We start from the raw sequence: 22619 nt of genomic DNA on the forward strand, positions 1-22619 counted from the left end.
TAGTAGAAACTCTCACCATATCAGTGTCGCATCATTTTAAGATTTTAAGAAACTCTCACCACATCACTGTAGCATCATTTTGAGATATGAAGCAACTCTCACTACATCACTTTAGCATCATTTCTTCGATGAGTAGCAACTCTCACTGTATCACTGTAGCATCATTTTGAGGTTTTTAGCAACTCTCACTACATCACTGTAGCATCATTTTGAGGGTCGTAGCAACTCTCACTACATTACTGACAGCATCATTTTGATTTTTTTTTTCAACTCTCACCACATCACTTTAGCATCATTTTGAGATTTTTAGCAACTCTTTCCACATGACTGTCGCATCATTTTGAGGTTTGGAGCAACTCTCACTACATTACTGGTGCATCATTTTGAGGTTCGTGGCAACTCTCACTACATCACTGTAGCATCATTTTGAGGATTTTTGCAACTCTCACCACATCACTTTAGCATCATTTTGAGATTTTTAGCAACACTTACAACATTACTGTAGCATTATTGAGGTTCGTAGCAAGTCTCACTTCATTACTTACAGCATCATTTTGAGATTTTTAGCAACTCTCATCACATCACTTTAGCATCATTTTGAGGATAGTAGCAACTCTCACTACATGACTGTCAGCATCATTTTAAGGTTTTAAGCAACTCTTACTACATCACTGGAGCATCATTTTGACGTTCGTAGCAACTCTCACTACATCACTGTAGCATCATTTTGAGGTTTTAGCAACCTAATACATTACTGTAGCATCATTTTGAGGATCGTAGCAACTCTCACTACATCACTGTTGCATCATTTGAGATTTTAAGCAACTCTCACTACATCACTGTAGCATCATTTGGAGGATAGTAGCAACTCTCACCACATCACTGGAGCATCATTTTGAGGTTCGTAGCAACTCTCACTATATCACTTTAGCATCATTTTGAGATTTTTAGCAACTCTCACCACATTACTGTCAGCATCATTTTGAGGTCTTTCGCAACTCTTACCACATCACTGTCGCATCATTTTGAGATTTTAAGAAACTCTCACCACATCACTGTAGCATCATTTTGAGGTTTTAAGCAACTCTTACTGCATCACTGGAGCATCATTTTCAGGTCCGTAGCAACTCTCACTACATCACTGTCGCATCATTTTGAGGTTTTAAGCAACTCTCACCACATTACTGTAGCATCATTTTGAGGTTCCTAGCAACTCTCACTACATGACTGTCACCATCATTTTGAGGTTTGTACCAACTCTCACTTCATCACTTTCAGCATCATTTTGAGGATAGTAGCAACTCTCACGACATCACTGTAAGCATCATTTTTAGGTTAGGAGCAACTCTCACGACATCACTCTTGCATCATTTTGAGGTCGGTAACAACTCTCACCACATCACTGTAGCATCATTTCTTAGGTACATAGCAACTTTCACAACATCACTTTAGCATCATTTTGAGATTAGTAGCAACTCTCACTACATCACTCTAGCATCATTTTGAGGTCGGTAACAATTCTCACCACATCACAGTAGCATCATTTCTTAGGTACATAGCAACTGTCACTACATGACTGTCAGCATCATTTTTAAAGGTTTTAAGCAACTCTTACTGCATCACTGGAGCATCATTTTGAGGTTTTTAGTCAACCGAATACATTACTGTAGCATCATTTTGAGGATCGTAGCAACTCTCACTACATCACTGTAGCATCATTTTGAGGTTTTTAGCAACCTAATACATTACTGGAGCCTCATTTTTAGGTTTTTAGCAACTATCACTACATCACTGTGGCATCAGTTCTTAGGTTTGTAGCAACTCTCACCACATCACTGTAGCATCATTTCTTAGGTTAGTAGCAACTCTCATTACATCACTTTAGCATCATTTTGAGATTAGTAGCAACTCTCACCCCATCACTGTGGCATCATTTCTTAGGTTAGTAGCAACTCTCATTACATCACTGTCAGCATCATTTTGAGGTTTTTAGCAACTCTCACTACATGACTGTAGCATCATTTTTTAGGTTAGTAGCAACTCTCACCACATCACTGTGGCATCATTTTAAGGTTTTAAGCAACTCTTACTGCATCACTGGAGGATCATTTTGAGATTTGAAGCAACTCTCAACACATCACTTTAGCATCATTTCTTAGATTAGTAGCAACTCTCACTACATCACTGCAGCATCATTTTGAGGTTTTTAGCAACTCTTCCTACATCACTGTAGCATCATTTTGAGGATAGTAGCAAATCTCACTTCATGACTGTCAGCATCATTTTGAGGTTCGTAGCAACTCTTACTACATCACTGGAGCATCATTTTGAGTTTTTTGAAACTATTACCACATCACTGTCACATCATTTTGAGATTTTTAGCAACTGTCACGACATCACTGTAGCATCATTTGGAGGATAGTAGCAACTGTCACTACATGACTGTCAGCATCATTTTTAAAGGTTTTAAGTAACTCTTACTGCATCACTGGAGCATCATTTTGAGGTTTTTAGTCAACCGAATACATTACTGTAGCATCATTTTGAGGATCGTAGCAACTCTCACTACATCACTGTAGCATCATTTTGAGGTTTTTAGCAACCTAATACATTACTGTAGCATCATTTTGAGGATCGTAGCAACTCTCTCTACATCACTGTAGAATCATTTTGAGGTTCGTAGCAACTCTCACCACATCACTGTAGCATCATTTTGAGGTTCTTAACAACTCTCACTACATTACTATCAGCATCATTTTGAGGTTTTAAGCAACTCTTACTGCATCACTGGAGCATCATTTTGAGGTCCGTAGCAACTCTCACTACATCACTGTAGCATCATTTGAGATTTTAAGCAACTCTCACTACATCACTGTAGCATCATTTGGAGGATAGAAGCAACACTCACCACATCACTGGAGCATCATTTTGAGGTTCGTAGCAACTCTCACAACATCACTGTAGCATCATTTGGAGGATAGTAGCAACTCTCACCATATCACTGTCGCATCATTTTAAGATTTTAAGAAACTCTCACCACATCACTGTAGCATCATTTTGAGATTTGAAGCAACTCTCACTACATCACTTTAGCATCATTTCTTCGATGAGTAGCAACTCTCACTGTATCACTGTAGCATCATTTTGAGGTTTTTAGCAACTCTCACTACATCACTGTAGCATCATTTTGAGGGTCGTAGCAACTCTCACTACATTACTGACAGCATCATTTTGATTTTTTTTTTCAACTCTCACCACATCACTTTAGCATCATTTTGAGATTTTTAGCAACTCTTACCACATTACTGTCGCATCATTTTTAGTTTCGGAGCAACTCTCACTACATTACTGGTGCATCATTTTGAGGTTCGTGGCAACTCTCACTACATCACTGTAGCATCATTTTGAGGATTTTAGCAACTCTCACCACATCACTTTAGCATCATTTTGAGATTTTTAGCAACTCTTACCACATCACTAGAGCATCATTTTGACGTTCGTAGCAACTCTCACTACATCACTGTAGCATCATTTTGAGGTTTTAGCAACCTAATACATTACTGTAGCATCATTTTGAGGATCGTAGCAACTCTCTCTGCATCACTGTTGCATCATTTGAGATTTTAAGCAACTCTCACTACATCACTGTCGCATCATTTGGAGGATAGTAGCAACTCTCACCACATCACTGGAGCATCATTTTGAGGTTCGTAGCAACTCTCACTATATCACTTTAGCATCATTTTGAGATTTTTAGCAACTCTCACCACATTACTGTCAGCATCATTTTGAGGTCTTTCGCAACTCTTACCACATCACTGTCGCATCATTTTGAGATTTAAAGAAACTCTCACCACATCACTGTAGAATCATTTTGAGGTTTTAAGCAACTCTTACTGCATCACTGGAGCATCATTTTCAGGTCCGTAGCAACTCTCACTACATCACTGTAGCATCATTTTGAGGTTTTAAGCAACTCTCACCACATTACTGTTGCATCATTTTGAGCTTCGTAGCAACTCTCACTACATTACTGTAGCATCATTTTGAGGATTTTAGCAACTCTCCCCCCATCACTTCAGCATCATTTTTAGATTTTTAGTAACTCCTACTACATTACTGTAGCATCATTTTGAGGTTCGTAGCAACTCTCACTACATCACTGGAGCATCATTTTGAGGTTCGTAGCAACTCTCACTACATTACTGACAGCATCATTTGAGGTTTTGAGAAACTCTCATCACATCACTTTCGCATCATAATGAGATTTTTAGCAATTCTCACCACATCACTGTAGCATCATTTTGAGGATAGTAGCAAATCTCACTTCATGACTGTCAGCATCATTTTGAGGTTCGTAGCAAGTCTGACTACATCACTGGAGCATCATTTTGAGTTTTTTGAAACTATTACCACATCACTGTCACATCATTTTGAGATTTTAAGCAACTCTCACTACATCATTGTAGCATCATTTGAAGGATAGTAGCAACTCTCACCACATCACTGTCGCATCATTTTGAGATTTTAAGCAACTCTCACAACATCACTGTAGCATCATTTGGAGGATAGTAGCAACTCTCACCATATCACTGTCGCATCATTTTAAGATTTTAAGAAACTCTCACCACATCACTGTAGCATCATTTTGAGATTTGAAGCAACTCTCACTACATCACTGTAGCATCATTTTGAGGTTTTTAGCAACTCTCACTACATCACTGTAGCATCATTTTGAGGGTCGTAGCAACTCTCACTACATTACTGACAGCATCATTTTGATTTTTTTTTTCAACTCTCGCCACATCACTTTAGCTTCATTTTGAGATTTTTAGCAACTCTTACCACATCACTGTCGCATCATTTTTAGGTTCGGAGCAACTCTCACTACATTACTGGTGCATCATTTTGAGGTTCGTGGCAACTCTCACTACATCACTGTAGCATCATTTTGAGATTTTTAGCAACTCTTACCACATCACTGGAGCATCATTTTGACGTTCGTAGCAACTCTCACTACATCACTGTAGCATCATTTTGAGGTTTTAGCAACCTAATACATTACTGTAGCATCATTTTGAGGATCGTAGCAACTCTCTCTACATCACTGTTGCATCATTTGAGATTTTAAGCAACTCTCACTACATCACTGTAGCATCATTTGGAGGATAGTAGCAACTCTCACCACATCACTGGAGCATCATTTTGAGGTTCGTAGCAACTCTCACTATATCACTTTAGCATCATTTTGAGGTCTTTCGCAACTCTTACCACATCACTGTCGCATCATTTTGAGATTTTAAGAAACTCTCACCACATCACTGTAGAATCATTTTGAGGTTTTAAGCAACTCTTACTGCATCACTGGAGCATCATTTTCAGGTCCGTAGCAACTCTCACTACATCACTGTAGCATCATTTTGAGGTTTTAAGCAACTCTCACCACATTACTGTAGCATCATTTTGAGGTTTTAAGCAACTCTCACCACATTACTGTTGCATCATTTTGAGCTTCGTAGAAACTCTCACTACATTACTGTAGCATCATTTTGAGGTTCGTAGCAACTCTCACTACATCACTGGAGCATCATTTTGAGGTTCGTAGCAACTCTCACTACATTACTGACAGCATCATTTGAGGTTTTGAGCAACTCTCATCACATCACTTTCGCATCATTATGAGATTTTTAGCAATTCTCACCACATCACTGTAGCATCATTTTGAGGATAGTAGAAAATCTCACTTCATGACTGTCAGCATCATTTTGAGGTTCGTAGCAACTCTGACTACATCACTGGAGCATCATTTTGAGTTTTTTGAAACTATTACCACATCACTGTCAAATCATTTTGAGATTTTAAGCAACTCTAACTACATCATTGTAGCATCATTTGAAGGATAGTAGCAACTCTCACCACATCACTGTCGCATCATTTTGAGATTTTAAGCAACTCTCACTACATGACTGTCAGCATCATTTTAAGGTTTTAAGCAACTCTTACTGCATCACTGGAGCATCATTTTGAGATTAGTCGCAACTCTCACCCCATCACTGTCAGCCTCATTTCTTAGGTTAGTAGCAACTCTCATTACATCACTGTCAGCATCATTTTGAGGTTTTTAGCAACTCTCACTACATGACTGTAGCATCATTTTTTAGGTTCGTAGCAACTCTCACCACATCACTGTAGCATCATTTCTTAAGTAAGTAGCCACTCTCATTACATCACTTTGGCATGATTTTGAAATTACTATCAACTCTCACCACATCACTGTAGCATCATTTTGATGTCATGAGCAACTCTTACTACATCACTGTAGCATCATTTTGAAGTTATTAGCAACTCTCATTACATCACTTTAGCATCATTTTGACATTAGTTGCAACTCTCACTACAACACTGTAGCATCATTTCTTAGGTCCGTAGCATCTCTCATTACATCACTTGATTATCATTTCTTATGTGAGAAGAAACTCTCACTACATCACTGTAGCTTTATTTTCAGTTAAGAAGAAACTCTCACTACATCACTGTAGCTTTATTTTCAGTTAAGAAGAAACTCTCACTACATTACTGTAGCTTTATTTTCAGTTAAGAAGAAACTCTCACTACATTACTGGAAGCATCAATTTGAGGATAGTGTCAACTCTTACTTCATCACTGCATGCAACCTAATACATTACTGTAGCATCATTTTGAGGATCGTAGCAACTCTCACAACATCACTGTAGAATCATTTTGAGGTTCGTAGCAACTCTCACCACATTACTTTAGCATCATTTTGAGGTTCGTAGCAACTCTCACCACATCACTGTAGCATCATTTCTTAAGTAAGTAGCAACTCTCATTACATCACTTTGGCATGATTTTGAAATTACTATCAACTCTCACCACATCACTGTAGCATCATTTTGAGGTTCTTAACAACTCTCACTACATTACTGTCAGCATCATTTTGAGGTTTTAAGCAACTCTTACTGCATCACTGGAGCATCATTTTGAGGTTCGTAGCAACTCTCACTATATCACTTTAGCATCATTTTGAGATTTTAAGCAACTCTCAGTACATCACTGTAGCATCATTTGGAGGATAGTAGCAACTCTCACTACATGACTGTCAGCATCATTTTAAGGTTTTCAGCAACTCTCAGTACATCACTGGAGCATCATTTTGAGGATAGTAGCAACTCTCACCACATCACTTTCGCATCATTTATTAGGTTAGAAGCAACTCTCATGACATCACTTTCGCATCTTTTTGAAATTAGTAGATACCCTCATTACATCACTGTCAGCATCATTTTGAGTTCATTATTATCATTGAGGTTATTCGAATCTTTCACTGCATTACTGTTAGCATTATTTTGATTTCATTAGCAATTCTTACGACATCTCTGTCGCATTATTTTGAGGTTATTAGCAACTCTTCCTACATCCCTGTAGCATTGTTTTTGAGGTCGTTAGCAACTCTTCCTACATCACTGTAGCATTTTTTGAGGTTATTCGCAAATCTTACGACATCACTCTCAGCATCATTTGAGATCATTAGTAACTTTAATTACATCACTGTAGCATCGTTTTGAGGTTCGTAGCAAATATTACTACAAGACTGTCAGCATCACTTTGAGGTTATTCGAAACTTTCACTACATTACTGTCAGCATCACTTTCAGTTTGTTAGCAATCCTTAGAACATCACGGTAGCATCATTTTGAGGTTCGTAGCAACTATTACTACAATAATGTCAGTATTATTTTGAGTTTATTAGCAATTCTTACGACATCACTTTCGCATTATTTTGAGTTTTTTAGCAACTCTTACTAGATTACCGTCAGCATCATTTTGAGTTCATTAGCAATTCTTACAACATCACTGTCGCATCATTTTGAGTTCATTAGCAATTCTTACGACATCACTGTCGCATCATTTTGAGGTTATTAGCAACTATTACTACATTACTGTCAGCATCACTGAGTTTATTAGCATCCATCACCACGTGACTGTTAGCATCGTTTTGAGTTCAATAGCAATTCTTACGACATCACTGTCATCATCATTTTTAGGTTACTCGCAGCTCTAACCACATGACTGTCAGCATCACTTTGAGGTTATTCGAAACTTTCACTACATTACTGTTAGTATCATTTTGAGTTTATTAGCAATTCTTACGACATCACAGTAGCATTATTTTGAGTTTCGTAGCAACTCTTACTACATGACTGTCAGCATCACTTTGAGGTTATTCGAAACACTTACTACATTGCTGGAAGCATCACTGAGTTGATTAGCAACTATCACTACATTACAGTTAGCATCATTTTAAGTTCATTAGCAATTCTTCCGACATCACTTTCAGCATCATTTTGAGGTTATTACCAATTCTTCTGACATCACTGTCGCATTATTTTGAGGTTGTTAGCAACTCTTACTACATTACTGTTGCATTATTTTAAGCAACTCTTTCTAACTGACTTTCAGCATCACTTTGAGGTTGTTCAAAACACTGACTAATTACTTTAAGCATCACTGAGTTAATTAGCAACTATCACTACATTACTGTTAACATCATTTTGAGTTCATTAGCAATTCTTCCGACATCACTGTCGCAATATTTTGAGGTTCGTAGCAACTTTTACTACATTACTGTCAGCATCACTTTTAGGTTATTCAAAACTTTCACTCCATTACTGTTAGCATCATTTTGAGTTCATTAGCAATTCTTACTACATCACTGTCGCATCATTTTGAGATCATTAGCAATTCTTCCGACATCACTATCGCATTATTTTGAGGTTCGTAGCAACTCTTTCTACTTTACTGTTGCATTATTTTGACGTTATTAGCAGCTCTCACTACATTACTGTCAGAATCATTTTGAGGTTATTAGCAGCTCTCACTAGATTACTGTCAGCATCATTTTGAGTTCATTAGCAATTCTTACTACATTACTGTTGCATTATTTTGAGGTTAGTAGCAACTCTTACTACATGACTGTCAGCATCACTTTGAGGTTGTTTGAAACACTTACTACATTACTGTAAGCATCACTGAGTTTATTAGCAACTATCACTACATTACTGTTAGCATCATTTTGAGTTTATTAGCAATTCTTATGACATCACTGTATTATCAATTTGAGGTTAGTTTCAACTTTTCCAAAATTACCGTCAGCATCATTTTGAAATCATTAGCATTTCTTCCGACATCACTGTCGCATTATTTTGAGATTATTAGCAATTCTTCCGACATCATTGTCGCATTATTTTGAAGTTCATAGAAACTCTTACTACATGACTGTCAGCATTACTTTGAGGTTATTCGAAACTTTCACAACATTACTTTTAGCATCATTTTGAGTTCATTAGCAATTCTAATGCGGCTCGAGGCCACGCTGGTTCACCGAGCGACAAGGTGAGCCTTGAAAACGGCATCGGTCGAGCTTCCCGGGCTTGGGATATCCGACATCCGGCATCGTTGTGAGAAACAAAGGGGGCTGCGCACGCGGCAGATTGGCACAAGGTAGGAAAGATCAGGCGCTGTGTCGGCCTCCCTGCCTGTCAGTCAGAAGGCTGTGTCCCTGGAGCTCATGTCTGTTCCTAAGCTCAGCGAGTCATACTTACCTGGCAGGGGAGATACCATGATCAGCAAGGTGGTTCTCCCCGGGTGAGGCTCAGCCATTGCACTGGGGCTGTGCTGACCCTGGTGAATTCCCCAAATGTGGGAATCTCAACTGCATAATTTCTGACAGTGGGGGACTGCGTCCGCGCTCTCCCCTGTGATCGTGTGAAAAAAGGAAAGAAAGAAAGAAAGGCCGACCACGGCGGCAACAACAACAACGGTGACCGCCTGTCCCGGCCAGTTGGCAGTCTCCTCTTGTGCTGGCCAGCCTGAGGAGACCGCGGAGGACGTAGCCTCGATGAGCTCCCAGTATCTCTCACACCTTCCAGCCCTAAATGAAGAGGGCAGGGTTTCTGCCACATTTAGTTGAGGGTCATGGTATCTGACAAGCCCTGGGCTCAGGACAATACATCCACGGCTCGTCTTCGCAGTAAGTGGAATGATACCAGAGAATTCATGCGTGGGAGGAGATCAACTTGGAAAACCCCGACTCCAGGATGAGTCGCTGGCTTGTGGCTTTGAACACCGCTTTGTTTTACTTTGAGTCGCCCCACTAGCATAGCAGGGTGAAGGCACCGATTGCCTTTGCTTTGGATAGCAGTGGGGACAACCAGTGTGCCAGATGTAGTGTTTATGGCACTGCATTTTGTGTCGCCACCCAAAATGTTGCAGATCCTGCCCACAGCCGCGGCCGGGATTGGCTGTACCGGGGGTGCTGGCTCTCACGTCGGGTGGCTGACAGGCATCGCTTCTCGGCCTTTTGGCTAAGATCAAGTGTAGTATCTGTTCTTATCAGTTTAATATCTGGTACGTTCCCTATCCGGGAACCATATATTAAATTGCTTTTTGGAACAGGGAGATGGAACGGGAGCTTGCTCCGTCCTTTCCACGCATCAACCTGGTATTGCAGTGTTTCCAGGAGTGGTGCAATGCCCCGCATTTCTCGTCGGAAATAAAACAAGCCTCCGCCAGGCACTCGCTCACCTGCTCCACCCAAAGCCGGACCAGGGTTCTCCTCCTGCACTGCAGCTTTTCCTCAGCCTGCGGCCGCAATGGCCTTCCAGGAACAGTGCGGGCCCCTCCCCTTTTGTCAGGAGCAAATCCCGTGCTCTTCAGGCCAACTCTCGAGTGCTGCACATGAGGCCGGGGCTGGATTTCCGCCCGCGCTGCCGCTGGGCGTCAAGTTGTGGCTCCGTTTGCACTCCAGATAAGGATGGAGGTCCGCTGACGGCACTGCTCTCGGAGCCTTTCCCAAAAGGCTTTGGAATGCACTCTGAAAGACCTGAACCTTCAATGTGCCTGAGCTTCCCGGGCTTGGGATATCCGACATCCGGCATCGTTGTGAGAAACAAAGGGGGCTGCGCACGCGGCAGATTGGCACAAGGTAGGAAAGATCAGGCGCTGTGTCGGCCTCCCTGCCTGTCAGTCAGAAGGCTGTGTCCCTGGAGCTCATGTCTGTTCCTAAGCTCAGCGAGTCATACTTACCTGGCAGGGGAGATACCATGATCAGCAAGGTGGTTCTCCCCGGGTGAGGCTCAGCCATTGCACTGGGGCTGTGCTGACCCTGGTGAATTCCCCAAATGTGGGAATCTCAACTGCATAATTTCTGACAGTGGGGGACTGCGTCCGCGCTCTCCCCTGTGATCGTGTGAAAAAAGGAAAGAAAGAAAGAAAGGCCAACCACGGCGGCAACAACAACAACGGTGACCGCCTGTCCCGGCCAGTTGGCGGTCTCCTCTTGTGCTGGCCAGCCTGAGGAGACCGCGGAGGACGTAGCCTCGATGAGCTCCCAGTATCTCTCACACCTTCCAGCCCTAAATGAAGAGGGCAGGGTTTCTGCCACATTTAGTTGAGGGTCATGGTATCTGACAAGCCCTGGGCTCAGGACAATACATCCACGGCTCGTCTTCGCAGTAAGTGGAATGATACCAGAGAATTCATGCGTGGGAGGAGATCAACTTGGAAAACCCCGACTCCAGGATGAGTCGCTGGCTTGTGGCTTTGAACACCGCTTTGTTTTACTTTGAGTCGCCCCACTAGCATAGCAGGGTGAAGGCACCGATTGCCTTTGCTTTGGATAGCAGTGGGAACAACCAGTGTGCCAGATGTAGTGTTTATGGCACTGCATTTTGTGTCGCCACCCAAAATGTTGCAGTTCCTGCCCACAGCCGCGGCCGGGATTGGCTGTACCGGGGGTGCTGGCTCTCACGTCGGGTGGCTGACAGGCATCGCTTCTCGGCCTTTTGGCTAAGATCAAGTGTAGTATCTGTTCTTATCAGTTTAATATCTGGTACGTTCCCTATCCGGGAACCATATATTAAATTGCTTTTTGGAACAGGGAGATGGAACGGGAGCTTGCTCCGTCCTTTCCACGCATCAACCTGGTATTGCAGTGTTTCCAGGAGTGGTGCAATGCCCCGCATTTCTCGTCGGAAATAAAACAAGCCTCCGCCAGGCACTCGCTCACCTGCTCCACCCAAAGCCGGACCAGGGTTCTCCTCCTGCACTGCAGCTTTTCCTCAGCCTGCGGCCGCAATGGCCTTCCAGGAACAGTGCGGGCCCCTCCCCTTTTGTCTGGAGCAAATCCCGTGCTCTTCAGGCCAACTCTCGAGTGCTGCACATGAGGCCGGGGCTGGATTTCCGCCCGCGCTGCCGCTGGGCGTCAAGTTGTGGCTCCGTTTGCACTCCAGATAAGGATGGAGGTCCGCTGACGGCACTGCTCTCGGAGCCTTTCCCAAAAGGCTTTGGAATGCACTCTGAAAGACCTGAACCTTCAATGTGCCTGAGCTTCCCGGGCTTGGGATATCCGACATCCGGCATCGTTGTGAGAAACAAAGGGGGCTGCGCACGCGGCAGATTGGCACAAGGTAGGAAAGATCAGGCGCTGTGTCGGCCTCCCTGCCTGTCAGTCAGAAGGCTGTGTCCCTGGAGCTCATGTCTGTTCCTAAGCTCAGCGAGTCATACTTACCTGGCAGGGGAGATACCATGATCAGCAAGGTGGTTCTCCCCGGGTGAGGCTCAGCCATTGCACTGGGGCTGTGCTGACCCTGGTGAATTCCCCAAATGTGGGAATCTCAACTGCATAATTTCTGACAGTGGGGGACTGCGTCCGCGCTCTCCCCTGTGATCGTGTGAAAAAAGGAAAGAAAGAAAGAAAGGCCGACCACGGCGGCAACAACGGTGACCGCCTGTCCCGGCCAGTTGGCGGTCTCCTCTTGTGCTGGCCAGCCTGAGGAGACCGCGGAGGACGTAGCCTCGATGAGCTCCCAGTATCTCTCACACCTTCCAGCCCTAAATGAAGAGGGCAGGGTTTCTGCCACATTTAGTTGAGGGTCATGGTATCTGACAAGCCCTGGGCTCAGGACAATACATCCACGGCTCGTCTTCGCAGTAAGTGGAATGATACCAGAGAATTCATGCGTGGGAGGAGATCAACTTGGAAAACCCCGACTCCAGGATGAGTCGCTGGCTTGTGGCTTTGAACACCGCTTTGTTTTACTTTGAGTCGCCCCACTAGCATAGCAGGGTGAAGGCACCGATTGCCTTTGCTTTGGATAGCAGTGGGGACAACCAGTGTGCCAGATGTAGTGTTTATGGCACTGCATTTTGTGTCGCCACCCAAAATGTTGCAGTTCCTGCCCACAGCCGCGGCCGGGATTGGCTGTACCGGGGGTGCTGGCTCTCACGTCGGGTGGCTGACAGGCATCGCTTCTCGGCCTTTTGGCTAAGATCAAGTGTAGTATCTGTTCTTATCAGTTTAATATCTGGTACGTTCCCTATCCGGGAACCATATATTAAATTGCTTTTTGGAACAGGGAGATGGAACGGGAGCTTGCTCCGTCCTTTCCACGCATCAACCTGGTATTGCAGTGTTTCCAGGAGTGGTGCAATGCCCCGCATTTCTCGTCGGAAATAAAACAAGCCTCCGCCAGGCACTCGCTCACCTGCTCCACCCAAAGCCGGACCAGGGTTCTCCTCCTGCACTGCAGCTTTTCCTCAGCCTGCGGCCGCAATGGCCTTCCAGGAACAGTGCGGGCCCCTCCCCTTTTGTCAGGAGCAAATCCCGTGCTCTTCAGGCCAACTCTCGAGTGCTGCACATGAGGCCGGGGCTGGATTTCCGCCCGCGCTGCCGCTGGGCGTCAAGTTGTGGCTCCGTTTGCACTCCAGATAAGGATGGAGGTCCGCTGACGGCACTGCTCTCGGAGCCTTTCCCAAAAGGCTTTGGAATGCACTCTGAAAGACCTGAACCTTCAATGTGCCTGAGCTTCCCGGGCTTGGGATATCCGACATCCGGCATCGTTGTGAGAAACAAAGGGGGCTGCGCACGCGGCAGATTGGCACAAGGTAGGAAAGATCAGGCGCTGTGTCGGCCTCCCTGCCTGTCAGTCAGAAGGCTGTGTCCCTGGAGCTCATGTCTGTTCCTAAGCTCAGCGAGTCATACTTACCTGGCAGGGGAGATACCATGATCAGCAAGGTGGTTCTCCCCGGGTGAGGCTCAGCCATTGCACTGGGGCTGTGCTGACCCTGGTGAATTCCCCAAATGTGGGAATCTCAACTGCATAATTTCTGACAGTGGGGGACTGCGTCCGCGCTCTCCCCTGTGATCGTGTGAAAAAAGGAAAGAAAGAAAGAAAGGCCGACCACGGCGGCAACAACAACAACGGTGACCGCCTGTCCTGGCCAGTTGGCGGTCTCCTCTTGTGCTGGCCAGCCTGAGGAGACCGCGGAGGACGTAGCCTCGATGAGCTCCCAGTATCTCTCACACCTTCCAGCCCTAAATGAAGAGGGCAGGGTTTCTGCCACATTTAGTTGAGGGTCATGGTATCTGACAAGCCCTGGGCTCAGGACAATACATCCACGGCTCGTCTTCGCAGTAAGTGGAATGAACCAGAGAATTCATGCGTGGGAGGAGATCAACTTGGAAAACCCCGACTCTCAATTCTGACGACATCACTGTCGCATCATTTTGAGATCATTAGCAATTCTTGTTACATCACTGTCGCATTATTTTTAGTTTCATAGCAACTCTTACTACATTACTGTGTCATTATTTTAAGGTTTTTAGCAACTCTTCATAAATTACTGTCAGCATCACTTTGAGTTTATTAGCAACTATCACTACATTACTGTCAGCATCATTCTTGAATTCATTAGCAATTCTTCCGGCATCACTGTAGCATCTTTTTGAGATCATTAGCAATTCTTACTACATCACTGTCACATCATGTTGATATCATTAGCAATTCTTACGACATCACCGTAGTATTATTTTGAGGTTAGTAGCAACTCTTACTACATGACTGTCAGCTTCACTTTGAGGTTGTTCAAAACACTTACTACGTTACTGTAAGCATCACTGAGTTTATTAGCAACTATCACTACATGACTGTCAGCATCATTTTGAGTTTATTAGCAATTCTTCCGACATCGCTGTCGCATTATTTTGAGTTTTGTAGCAACTCTTACTATATGACTGTCAGCATCACTTTGAGGCCATTCGAAACTTTCATTCCATTACAGTTAGCATCATTTTGAGTTCATTAGCAATTCTTGCTACATCACTGTCGCATCATTTTGAGACCATTAGCAATTCTTCCAACATCACTGTCGCATTATTTTGAGGTTCGTAGCAACTCTTACTACATTATTGTCAGCATCACTTTGAGGTAGTTCGAAACACTTACTACATTACTGTTAGCATCATTTTGAGTTTATTAGCAATTCTTATGACAACAGTGTAGCATCATTTTAACGTTAGTTTCAACTCTTCCTACATTACCGTCAGCATCATTTTTAGTTTTTTAGCATCTCTTACTTCATCACTGTAGCATCATTTTGAGTTCATTAGCAACTCTTCCGACATCACTGTCGCATTATTTTGAGTTTAGTAGCAACTCTTACTACATGACTGTCAGCATCATTTTGAGGGAGTTTGAAACTCTTCCTACATTATTGTAAGTATCACTGAGTTCATTAGCAACTATCACTACGTTACTGTTAGCATCATTTTGAGTTCATTAGAAATTCTTCTGAAATCACTGTCGCATTATTTTGAGGTTATTAGCAACTCTTAATACATTACTGTCCGCATCATTTTTAGGTTACTCGAAACTCTTCCCACATGACTGTCAGCATTACTTTGAGGTTATTCGAAACTTTCACTACATTACTGTTAGCATCATTTTGAATTTATTAGCAGCTCTTACTAGATTACCGTCGCATCATTTTGAGATCATGAGCAATTCTTCCGACATGACAGTCGCATTATTTTGTGGTTTTTAGCAACTCTTACTACATGACTGTAAGCATCACTGAGTTTATGAGCAACTATCACTACATTACTGTTTGCATCGTTTTGAGTTTATTAGCAATTCTTACGACATCACTGTCGCATCATTTTGAGATCATTAGCAATTCTTCTGAAATCACTGTCCCATTACTTTGAGGTTCGAAGCAACTCTTACTACATTACTGTCAGCATCACTTTGAGGTTAATCGAAACTCTAACCGCATGTCTGTCAGCATCACTTAGTTTATTAGCAACTATCACTACATTACTGTTAGCATCAATTTGAGTTCATTAGCAATGTGGGGCTTTGATTGGGAATTGTAAGAAAAATCACTGAATGAACAACACAAACACAGACTGTGTCTGAAATTCCACACCTGCACTTGAAACCAGTGTGGAATCAATTGTATCCACTGTCAATCCTGATTCTGGAGAAATTTCTTTGTGTGTTTTGATGGACGCGAGCCAAGCAGAAATTTCCCACAATGCAATAGGGCGGCGTTTGGTCAGTGTTGAGCAGGCGTCAGTCTGACAATGATGTCATTTTATTGTGTCATCACCTGACCAGACCCAAAAGTAGGCTCAGGTATCAGTTTCTTCTCAATGCTAACGTCTGCTAGCTTAGTCTGCTACTTTGATGGCTCTGCCTGCTCAAAGGTCCAGACCCCTGGATGTGGTGGTTCCTACCTGAACGTAGATTCTGTCAGCTCATGTTGTTAAATCAACTCACCAGGAACACCAGTAGATTTCAATGGACTGACAATGAGTCTCATTGAATGGGTGTCTCGTCCAATGAGAAACAATCAGTCTCAGGTTGAAGCTCATCAATGAGGTCTTGTGGATCAGTGGCTTGCATGAATGAATGAGTTGGAAGACTTCTTGGAAATTAAAGAGGATTTAATACAATTAAGAAAACACTTAAGACAGAGTGACAATTCCAGCAGAGTAATTAAGGCCCATATTGAGTAGCAGGTATGAATTAGCCTGGATTTATCTGAGCTTCAAGTAGACGGCTAAGAGGCAGGTGGAAAGGTGTGTAGGATGAACGATAGTGACCTCCAACCAAATGAAGAGGACTGAGTGGAGGCTGACCAGCTCTACGGAGTCAGGCGGAGTTTGGCAGCGAGACAGGAGTCCAGGCCTGAATCGGTGAAAACCAACGTAACCGGCTTACGTTCTCAGCTGGATTCTCCCATCGATGTACGACGCCTCTCCAACGAACTGGTGGGAGGACGGCCTCCAAAGCCTCCACCTCGTCGACCGTGGCTCCCGCTGAGATTCGCTCGATGAAGAAGGGAAGCGCGTTGATTGGCTACCCTCTGGTCTCAGGCTGCTGGCTGCCTGGACTAAGCTGCTCTTCTCCGACACAAAGGTGGCTTCTCTCTCTTCAAGGCTCACAGGAGGTCAAGAGTGTAGCGACCGTGAGCCGAGATCGATGATGAATTACAAAAATAGAAAATCAAAAAATAAATTAGAGGAATAGAAAAGAAAAGGGGAGGAGCCGGACCAGCTGCTCTAGGAGCTCACACACAAAGGGCAGAAACAAGAAGCACTGAAGAGAGCGCCAGCAGTGGATGGTGCCACCACTGTTACAGTAAACTGGTCCGCCTCAGAGCAGTGACCTTTGACCTGTGAGGGGTTGTTGGCCAATCAGCACACTTTGCTGTCTTCAGTCCTTCTCAGATATCAACAAATGAAGCTGGTTGAACAGACAGCAATCATCATCACTCAGAGACATCACCTGGAGAGGAAGACTGCTCCGAGTTCTGACAATGACAGTGAAGAGGCAAGGAGAGCTGGACAACCACAGACAGTGAAACATTCGGAACATCATGTTGATACACGTGTGTGTGTGTGTGTGTGTGTGTGTGTGTGTGTGTGTGTGTGTGTGTGTGTGTGTGTGTGTGTCAGAATCGGAATCAGAATCTTTTATTTTCGTTGTAGGGGGGGGGGGGTACAGTGACAATAGTTAGAGCGCTCTTCCAGAGCCACCGTGCACCACAGAATGCAGATACAAAGAAAAGATAGAAAAGATAAAAGCAAGATAAAAGACACTGTTAGAACAGAGAGATCCATCAACCCACCAACCAGAGGTGTGTCTGGTACAGATGTGGAATTATTGGCTCACACAATGTTGAGGCAACTGGAAGAAGACAAACAAAAAAGGCTGGTGTGATCCAGACCTTCATCAAAGATGGTCCTGGAGAACTGTTCAATGTGTCAGGACTTCTGTCCATTGTCTTCTGCTTATCCTGTTCAGGGTCATGAGGGGGTGGAGCCTATCCCAGCAGCTTTTGGGCGACAGGCCGTGTTCACCCTGGACAGGTCACCAGTCCATCACAGGGCCAACACATCCACAGACAAACATTCCAAGCCAGACTCAGGAGGATCTCTCCACCCTACAGATGTAAAGGAACCATCAAAGATGGCAGTTGGAGTTCTGTGGATCTGTGCTGGATTCCTCGTGCTCACGGACCAGAAGTCTGTCTGAAATACTGCACTGATTGATGATCTTTTCATGAATCTGGAAAAGCTTCTAAAATGAAAGGAAAACAATCCTATCTTCTTCATGCCTCAAGCCAAATCAAACCAAGAGTTCTTTTATCATATTTTTTTAACCGGACGTCTGCTTTGACTGGTTGGTTGTTGAAAGAGAGCAGGACAGGACAGACAGCAGAAGACAAATATAGAGAAGGAAAGACAAAAGACAGAGAGAAAGGAGGGAGAGAATGACAAAAAGATGGGAACAAGATGAGGGTGAAAGACAAGCAGAGAGAAAGACAGAGGGACAGGGGGATGGAAGACAGACACACAACCAACAACAGCAGCAGCAATAATAGCAAACTAGCTGCCAATGATAACGTCTCCTGGTCGCTGAAGCAATCAACTTCATAATAGGAGGATTGAAGAGCCAGGAAATAAAATATTAGCACAATACTGATGTGAATGTTCGTGCAATACTGAGAACACTGATATGTAGACGACTAGTAGGGGCGGCACGGTGGTGCAAGAAGACAAACAAAAAAGGCTGGTGTGATCCAGACATCCATCAAAAATGGTCCTGGAGAACTGTTCAATGTGTCAGGACTTCAGAAGCTCCAATCCTCTCTAAGGTCCAGTGAGAGTGGAAGAGATTATAAATGAGAGAAGCAGGGCCCTCACTCAGAACTGAACCAGCTCAGTTGGGAGAGCCTTAGACTGAAGATCTAAAGGTCCCTGGTCCGATCCCAGGTTTCAGCAGAGGAGCAGCATTGACTTTACTTTCCAGTGGAGGAACTGCAGACATGAAGGAAACTAACATCTTGTCCTGTGCATTCTTGTGACATTCAGGACATTTTTGGAGCCTTTTTTTGGATTTTGCCACAGAGAATCAGAGCCAATCAAAAGCATGGTGGACTTCAACATGGAGGACTGAACAAGTCAAGAAAGCATCAGTTTGACCTTCACAGGTGTTTCTGTTCCTGTCTCAATGCTGTAGAAAGAGCCTGAGGAGCTCAGAGGGTAGAGCATCAGACTTTTAATCTGAGGGTCCAGGGTTCAAGTCCCTGTTCAGGTGCTGTGGAGGTTCCAGTGTTTGACAACATGGTACTGGATGAAGTTCAGTGTTGAACAAACTGTCAACATTAAAAGTAGAAGTGTTCTTGTCTTGCCACTGTGAGACAGTCGCTAGAAAACTGACCAACAATAATTTCATGTGGCATGCAATTAACAAAAGACCTACACTGATGGTCGAGGGGGGGGCTGGAGCCTATCCCAGCATCTACAGGCCAGAGGCGGGGTTCACCCTGGACAGGTCACCAGTCCATCACAGGGTCAGCATACAGAGACGAACAACCATTCACACTCACATTCATACCTACGGTCAATTTAGAGTGTCCAATCAGCCTCGTCCCCAATTACATGTCTTTGGACAGTGGGAGGAAGCTGGAGTACCAGAGAGAACCCACGCATTCATGGGGAGAACATACAGGCTCTACACAGAAAGATTCCCCACCCGAGCCTGGACTCAAACCAGAACCTTCTTGCTGTGAGGCCACAGTGCTCCCCACTGCACCATCATGCTGCCATGCTCTCTTCTACTTTCCTCAATTGTGTTTCTTTCATGTCCTCCTGAGATCAAAGACAGAATTCTAGCTATTGTCAAAGCCCTGATGACATCATCAGGAATTCTGACTTTGATCTGGAGACTCTTGCTTTAATCTGAATTTGACCTGACTAATGTTTTAGTTTAGGTTGCATGATACCGACCACCTCATTTCTCCTGATGGACTGGTGACCTGTCCAGGGTGAACCCTGCCTCTTGAACAATGTCACCTGGGATCGCCCCCCCCCCCCCCCCATGACCCCATACCCCCTTCCCTCATGTGACTCTTTCATGCGGGCCTCTCAAAACAAAAACATGGCCGCCGCTCCTGTCATTTTCGGAGGAAAGTGCCTTCTTCCAAGATAATTTTGATTTAATAAAGCATTCTGATGACATTTCTAGAGAGAAATATGCATTTTGTTTTCATAATCTTTGCTCAGTTCTTGTGTTTAATCTTTGGTTTGTTCGTTATTACGGTGAATCTTTCACCTCTCGGAAGAGAGTCGTTACAGTGTCACATTTCTACTGTTGCTATGTTGGTTGCTAAGGACGCCATTACGGACGAGTGTCATTTCAAGATAGGTTTGATTTTTAAAAAGCATTTTCAGGACATTTCTGGCGAGAAATATAAATTTTATTTCCATAATATTCGCTGTTCAAGAAAGAATAATATGAAATGGATTTTAGTGCCCCAGGAATTACAAACATCTGCTTCCGTGGAAGTCGCCCCCCGTTCTTCTGTGAGAAAATCCGGTAGTTGTCGCTCACTCCGAGGAAAAAAAACAAATATTTTTAATACTTCATCTTTTGATTAATAAGACAATCTACAAATTCATTTAATTTCTGGATGTTTATTCTACCTACAAAGTCCATTTGTCACCATTATAGATCGACCAATCAGCATTAAGAATATAAACAATGACTCAAACTAATGGCGGTCTGCTGACGTCACATCCGTCACAGAGGCTCACTCCTGCACTCAGAGGTGGCCTTTTAGTTCCATCACTTCACGCTGTATTTACAGATTTATGATTGAGGGGAACAAACCACTCTGATGTCTGGGTTCATCAAGGATATCATTAAAGAAATCCTAACTATCTGGCCAGTTAAATTGATCCTAACTGTTCTTCAGATGTTGTGCTGGTAATGTCATGTAGTTTCTTTTCCAATGTAACTTTGTCGTTCTGATGTGTGTATTTTTACTGCTCCAACAAAGCTGTTCCTCTTCTGGGGAAATCAATCATTCAGGCAATCAATAACTGAGTGTCTCTGATGCTGTACTGTAGTATTGCAGTACAACAACACTCTGATCCTTCCTTTTCAAATGTTTTTATTGTGTTTCTCTCATCAGGTGTTCACAATGATGACAATAAAAATCAATAATTGATATTCAGCTTTGTTTCAACAATAATAACTGATCAGAAATGAGGCCTGATGGCTGCAATAGCAGCTTTGTGCTGTTCAGTGACTCCTGCTATAAAAAGGAGTCAAGGCCGTCTTAAAGATGTGAAAATGTTCCAAAGATCCTTCTTCATGTTGGTCCTGAACAAGATTGGTGTCAGGCCTTTTTTCAAAGGAGCTCCAAAAGGCTCACTTAACCCTTTGAGGCCTGGCTGAGACACAAGGCCTGTTGACCTTTGACCCTGTTGCTCTTTTGCTCTCATTGGCCTCTCCAGTGGATACAGACCTGAAACTTTATGAAATCCTAATCTGGTGGAATAATTCTAGAACCCCCTCCCAAACAGGAAGTGGCTTCAGGAAGGAGGTGGGGCTTCAAAGTTTTAAATATTGGTTTCTGGCAGAGGTGTGAACTCCTCCCAGAAATCTCATCTCATTTGGAGCAACTTTGACCAGTTATGATGCTTCATTGAAAGACTTTACTGGACTTTGCCACGCCCTTTACAGACAGCAGAAAGGACTTAGGGGGGTCAAACCAGCACAGATGCGATCCTTCGAGAACAGAACAACACACTCAAATTTCAACTTCCTAGGTTCAAAGAGAAAAAACTATCCCCTTGTGAAACTGGGCAAAATCAGGGTCTGGGACTTCTGCACTCCGAGAGCCTTTTGGAGCAGAATTGAGGATCAAATCTGGGTTCTGGTGTTTCTACTTGGGCTACATCCACCAAACTTTACACACATAGTGTGATGCCCCAGAGTAGCATGTGCTGGGAATTTCAGCCATCTAGGTGCTAAGGGGCCCAAGCACGGTCCCGGGGCATCCACTAACCCTAAGGGGCTCCTCAAAGTCTGGCCCCTCTTCCCTGGTTTCATTTGAGCTGAAGCCACCAAAAGTCACACCAATGGTGGATGTCAGTGAGAGGACTGATTCTGACATTTTCAGCCATCCAGAAGTTACAGAGCTGAAACACAAGACCCCAAAGCCCCTTCCATGTTTGTTGCCAGAGATATCGTAGTCATGACTGTGCACCTCCTTTATGAAGAAAAACAAAACAACTACTGCTTTGGGGCTTGTGTTCAGGGGTATTATATTATATTATTATATTATATTATGTGTGTAAAGTTTGGTGGATGTAGCCGGATGGGCCGGTGTGAGCAGGCATTTCAAAATATATATTTCTGGTAAAAACGCAGAAACAGCGGTTAGTTTGTTTTTGTGTTAAAA

General features: G+C 43.6%; 7 non-coding genes across 7 annotated transcripts; all 7 read left to right on the top strand.

Moving 5' to 3' along the window:
* The first annotated feature begins 9614 nt into the window (after positions 1-9614).
* On the top strand, positions 9615-9778 carry LOC147270783 (U1 spliceosomal RNA). The gene has a single exon (XR_015117133.1). It is a non-coding gene; the product is annotated as a U1 spliceosomal RNA (small nuclear RNA).
* A 586-nt stretch (positions 9779-10364) lies between these two features.
* Positions 10365-10555, top strand: LOC147270784 (U2 spliceosomal RNA). Its single transcript, XR_015117097.1, has one exon. It is a non-coding gene; the product is annotated as a U2 spliceosomal RNA (small nuclear RNA).
* Positions 10556-11097: 542 nt separating this feature from the next.
* On the top strand, positions 11098-11261 carry LOC147270785 (U1 spliceosomal RNA). The gene has a single exon (XR_015117150.1). It is a non-coding gene; the product is annotated as a U1 spliceosomal RNA (small nuclear RNA).
* A 586-nt stretch (positions 11262-11847) lies between these two features.
* On the top strand, positions 11848-12038 carry LOC147270786 (U2 spliceosomal RNA). The gene has a single exon (XR_015117098.1). It is a non-coding gene; the product is annotated as a U2 spliceosomal RNA (small nuclear RNA).
* A 542-nt stretch (positions 12039-12580) lies between these two features.
* Positions 12581-12744, top strand: LOC147270787 (U1 spliceosomal RNA). Its single transcript, XR_015117168.1, has one exon. It is a non-coding gene; the product is annotated as a U1 spliceosomal RNA (small nuclear RNA).
* A 580-nt stretch (positions 12745-13324) lies between these two features.
* LOC147270788 (U2 spliceosomal RNA) lies at positions 13325-13515 on the top strand. The gene has a single exon (XR_015117101.1). It is a non-coding gene; the product is annotated as a U2 spliceosomal RNA (small nuclear RNA).
* Positions 13516-14057: 542 nt separating this feature from the next.
* Positions 14058-14221, top strand: LOC147270789 (U1 spliceosomal RNA). The gene has a single exon (XR_015117185.1). It is a non-coding gene; the product is annotated as a U1 spliceosomal RNA (small nuclear RNA).
* The last annotated feature ends 8398 nt before the right edge of the window (positions 14222-22619 follow it).

Source organism: Aulostomus chinensis, chromosome 1 (assembly GCF_037954235.1).
Source record: "Aulostomus chinensis isolate RoL2024-O1b breed Wild chromosome 1, RoL_Achi_v1.0, whole genome shotgun sequence".
NCBI classification, from domain to species: domain Eukaryota; kingdom Metazoa; phylum Chordata; class Actinopteri; order Syngnathiformes; family Aulostomidae; genus Aulostomus; species Aulostomus chinensis.